This window comes from Diabrotica undecimpunctata, chromosome 3 (genome assembly GCF_040954645.1).
Source record: "Diabrotica undecimpunctata isolate CICGRU chromosome 3, icDiaUnde3, whole genome shotgun sequence".
NCBI lineage: Eukaryota > Metazoa > Arthropoda > Insecta > Coleoptera > Chrysomelidae > Diabrotica > Diabrotica undecimpunctata.
The window spans coordinates 160,210,633-160,216,632 of NC_092805.1; positions in this window are offsets into that span (position 1 = coordinate 160,210,633).

The following is a 6,000-nucleotide window of genomic DNA, read 5'->3' on the forward strand; positions in this document are numbered from 1 at the left end:
TACTACAACGCTACTAGTCTACTATTGAAAAAAAAAAGAGATAAGGTAGGATTGTTTTTATGTAATACTACAAGGTTATCACGTCTGACATTTATAAAAAGAGCGTGTGACTATAATATAGAACGTCGTATTTTGTGATGTCACGGCGCCGTCTCAGTTAAAATAGAATCAGATATTCCTATAATAACAGTTCATTGTAATTTTTTATATATTTATTTTTTCATTTTATTGCAATAACTCATTGAGATATTCAAAATAATAAAAAACGCTGAAAACTGCTGTTCTAAACGTATTTCCTTATGGCATCTCTTTTATAATTGTGGAAAAATCACAATTTTCAAATAGTCGTTTTTTGATATTTTTCTTTATAATGTTTTTTGTTTTCTTTATGATGAGTTGTTCTACTTGGGGCTGAAATGTTATTTGATCTTAAATCTTTTTTTTTAGTTACGGCCCGATCCGATTCTGATTTTTTTGACAAATCGAAGGAAAATTGTTCTTAGCACTGAAAATAATGCTACCGCAGAGATAAACCGCAGAATTTGCACGGCCAACAGATGCTATTTTGGGCTCAATTCCCTTAAATCCACAATTATATCGAGGAATACAAAAATAAAACTCTACAAAACAATAATACGCCCAGTCCTAACATATGGTTCAGAGACCTGGACTCTAACAAAAAATAATGAAAACATGTTAGGATGTTTCGAAAGAAAAGTACTAAGGCGAATCTATGGAGCAGTGAATGGCAATGGAGTGTGAATGTAATGCGGATGGAACAAAATGACCCAGCTAGAAAAACGCTCCTTGATACACCCATTGGTCAGAAAAGAAGAGGAAGACCCAGAACAAGGTTCCTTGATAACATCGATGAAGACATGAGAAATATGGGAATACGTGTTTGGCGGAGGAAGGCGATGGATAGAGACTACTGCAGAAAAATTCTTGAGGAAGCTAGGAATAAGTCCAGAATATTACTCATCATGCGAGGTGAAATAAAAGTTTGTTTCTGACATACTCTTAAGATGACCTATGGTGAATTACAGCTTTTGGACGCCCCTTAAAACGATCTTTATGGGATGCCAGGTTGGTTCATTCTATATGGACTGTTTTTTAAACCATTAACAACTATTTTGGAACAACTAACAGCCAGACGATAACATAAAGAGCAAACGGTTGATTAAGAAAACAATAAACCAATTTTTTATTATCTGGTGTTGCTCTCTGTGGCTTGAACCATACTTCCATTCTCACAATCATTACAAGGCAATAAAATATTTGCCTTCGACCAAAACCAGCCCAGTAAGATTTTCCATTGATATTAAGGGCCATCGCATTAGCCTTGACTAAGACGGGAGCTAAAAGTACACTCCATGAATCTTTCGGCATCATTCAAACGCGCTTCCTAGCATGTGAAGGATACACATAACGTTTTGCTCAAGACATCATTCCAATTCAAATATGAACAAGAATATTGTGATCTAGATGGTGATTTCTAAGTATCTTCGGGTCACTAGCTGATCTGTGAGCCTTTAATCCAGTTTTCTTTAACCAGTGAAAATCTTCGCGAAATTGATTTTTGGATTGAACTTATGTTAAGTATCGATTTTTTTAAGGCAATCTTTATTCCCAGACCTTCGTCATTACTGCCAATTTCCCTAAATCCCTTCTTTTTTCCATACAGTGGAACGACCGACATTTAATATTCTTGTGACAATGATAATTTTCGTCCTTCTACAAAAACAGCTTTAGCACCATTTCGTGAATTAATAAAAACTTTCTCCACCTACCCATAAATAACTATACACATGTTGGAATATATCACCAAGATTAAAGCAGTAGTTTTCGATGTTTTATTTATGAGATAAAATTTCATGAAGCGTCGATCGAATCAATCAACGTTTTCAAAGTAATAGTCATTTGGAAACTTTTTGAGAGGTATCTTTAAAGCTTCATTTTGTCTTCTTATTATTGATAGCAGTAAAAGAAGCGGTGTAGTGCAACATTTGTAACCATTCCATCGTGTTCACTATATTGACGGCCAGTGTGTGGCACCGGCGACTTTGATTTGTTTAAGAATTCCAAGAAGTGATCACCAATGAACAGAGGGTTTCTAAGAACTCCAAGAACTTGTCGACAATCATCGTTTATTGCTTCATTTTTTTCTTTTTTACATTTTAGAAATTTGATAACCAGGGGTGATCGAAAAGTGCTCATCAATGACCAACAGGTCACTCAAGAATTAAAAAAAGTGATCGTCAATTAGCAGAAGGTGGGGTAGTGTCACCCTGTGAAATTTTTGCGAAAAATAAAAATATGAGGTTATAAATGATGATCTTGCGGAGCGTTACGACTGAACTTTCTGGTCATTGACGATGACTTATTTTACTTTTTGAAGATTCCTAATTTTTTGGTCTATATCGATATCTTTGTGAACTGCTAAGGCATCCTCTCTCTGGTCATTGTCAATTACTTTTTTGGCATTAAATTTTCAACATCCATAACTCGATGTCAAGGTGACCAAATGTTGTGATAATCCGCTTACTTAACTACTATCGATAGTATAAGTAAACTAATAGCTGATCTGGAATGTTTTAGATCAATACTTAATCACTACCTAGAAAAAACTCAATATGATATCATATTAATGTCGTATATTAATGTGTGGAGTATGTAAATGAACCTGGGAAGTCATTGATTAATATATGAGGTAGCTCACAATATGGATAATTTCTCGTCGAGATAAAAAATATATTAACACGTTGTCTGCCATTGATTGATCTTGTCCATAATTTTTTAGTCAATCAAGCTGTGGTTGCAATAAACTCACGCACCAAAACCATATAAATATAAAATTCAAAAGAAGAAGCTTAAAAATAAACGTATTCGTTGATTCTAATGTGTTAAAAGAACATATACATACAAAATAAAATATCTTATACCTTAATTATATTGTATGCTACATTATTATATTTCTGACCAAAGATTCCTTAGTTCATTTATCTGAAATTATTAATAAAATTCGAATTAAAGGGGAAAATCCTAGTGGTTGACTGTGTACCATACTTTAAAAAAAATATATCTAAAAAAAAAACGTTTTGAAGATAATTTTAATCCATTTGGATAATAATTTTTTTAAACAAAAATAAATTTTATTAATAAAATATGCAATATTTAAAATATTGTTCTCCATATTGTTGAATATCTGAATATTATTATATTGTTTAAGGTCGCGATCATATTATATTTTGACATTCACCCAGATTTATCACTTTAACAATGGATTTAATAGTATCTATTTTTTTGTATTTTCCGAAAATTATTTAATTTTTTCGATATGGTAGGTTTCCGAAACTTCAAAATATGGTCTTTTTCATAAGATCAATATATCGGGATGTTTCTTAGTTAAACCAGTGGTTTTTTCAGTGCAAATAAAATATCTCTTTCATCCTCAAGTTTTATCATGTGAGTTCTACTCGCTATACGAAGGGCTGGTCTGAAAATTTTTTGAACTGGTAATGAAAACCATAATTATTTATGTTTTCAGTGAAGTTTTATTTTTTAACATAGTTTCTTCTAATTGCAATACATTTGATCTAACGAAGTTCCAGTGCCATTCATTATCCCTTTTCTATGGTGTTCGCCTTGAAGTGCTGCAAATTACTTATCTATAACCTGAATGGTTTCTTGGTTGGATGGAAATCGCTGGCCACCAAGGCCCATCTATTCAATTTGAGAATAGATGGGAGTCAAATCTGAGAAAATGGAAAATGTACTAGGACTTTTTTATTTTGAAAATTTAGAACATTTTTGTTTGGTTTCGGGAATGTAATGATAATTCCATGATTCATCCATTGGATAAATAGGTAGCAAAGAGTCACTTTGTGTTTACACTTAAAAGGCGCCAATAATTTGACAGATTGAATATTTCTCAATATTTCATTGACTGAGCATATAATGAACACAATAATTCTTGTTGACCTCATTTTTTTTCTATCTACCAATCCTTGCTTTTGTTTTATGTGGTCATTATCTTCATTTTACAACTACATGCCTTTGGGGATATCAATCTTCAAATAAAGTTTTTTGTCAGTTTCGTTATTTGATTGATCCTTAAATCGACAGAGAAACTATTACTGACTTCAACAAATGTTTTACAGTAATTATTTGTTTCTTAACATTTTCTATTTCATACATACCAATCCTAGATACTTACAACTTTCACAATCATTTTACCACGATACTCTGTTTTTCGTCATACAAATTTTGAATTTTTTTCTTTAAAGGGCTACATTGTTTTAGTCGTTTTTCTAATTTCCTTTCGTTGCCTCCTTGAGACGAAAATGTACTGTTGAGGACTTACGATAATTCGCAAATCATTCCTATTCATATCGAGTAGATCTTTGGATCTCTTCTTTAAATAAGTGATGGATTCGACCGTTACTTGATGGAAGTTCATTTTATCTAAAATAAAACACTGAAAACTTTTGTTTCCAAAACTTCCACAAAATTTATTATAAATTATTTTCACTACAGCTGATTCTGCGGGGTGCCTTTCTCAAGTGATGTATTTTTACTAAGTGTCTACACTTTATAATCTTTAACTGAATACGTTGAGGAGGGGGGAGCTATTTAAAGCTTTATAAAGATCTTCTTCAAATGTTCACGTATAAAAGCCTTCGAATGTTTAAGACCTATTTGTTCGTATCAGAGGTTACGTTTCATCAGTTCTACACAGTCTGATATCGTTCTTTTGGCTATGCTTATAACGAAAGATTCGGGGCCTATGAATGTTTCTTTTGTCCCATGCACTGACAAGTTGGTCCGTTTTTTGTTCCCTTCAATAGCAGTATGTCCAGAGTAAAATTACTTTGTTACTTTTTTCGATTACACTTATACTTACAAAAATAATCACATAAAAGTAAGTCCCCAATCACACACATAGTTCATCATGTGTTAAAGAAACTATTTTATTGTGGCATTTCTATATTATCTACTATATTTAATAGGAATGAGTCACAATTTTAATTGTAAATACGAAGAAATTGTTATCAAAATACAAAATTTATGTAACGTATTTTCAATTACATTTGAGGTCCATTTCCATTAACTATAGTAGATAATTATGTACTTTTTTGTCGCAAAATTTCAAAAACTTTCCAAGGCCTTTGATAAGTTTGTTGCGTTGTACAAATCTTGAATATTTTTTAACTGGATGGCACAGGAAAATATTTAACTTTGAACTGAAACTTATCGGTGCTGGATCATTGTTATTTTTTTTTATACTATTAGCATTAAACCTTCAATTTTCGAGTGCTTGTTGTTTAGTACTCGTAAACTACACTTCTTTGTTATTTATTGGATTATTTAAAAATATATTATTATTAAATATAGTAAAAAATTCTATTATTTTTTATGATAGGTATGAATGTATCAGACACGTACTTGTAAATCCGTACTAAGAATAAACTTTTTATAAATTTAATCTGATGTGGTAGTCTCATAATTTTATTTTATTTAGAAAGGGCGGGTTAGAAAGATTATATATAAGACTGACATTTCTAACGGTGGTAGACAGAAAGGCTTCTTAATTAAATATTTAAGTGAATTACAGGTAAAATATGTCTGCATTTTGCATATTTTCACAACTGAACGAAGCAGATTTGTTTTATTTTTGCAATATACGACCATTGATTCATACAAGACATTATAGTAGTTGTGACAACGAAAAATGGCGTTCAGATTTGAAAATATACCATATAGATGTTCAAGAAGTCTTTAATTTGGCTTTTTCTACACACCATCGTGATACTATAGCGCATCTACATTTAAAACAATGAAATTTAACAGGATGCAAATAAAAAATGAAATTAAAGTTTTTTTTTTATTAATTTAGACTATTTTAATATAACTGTTGGATTTTGAGAAATCAGTTTATTTAGTACAAACTAACTCAAACTATTGTGCAGCAACATTGTAGAGCTTTAACGTTTTGAAAGC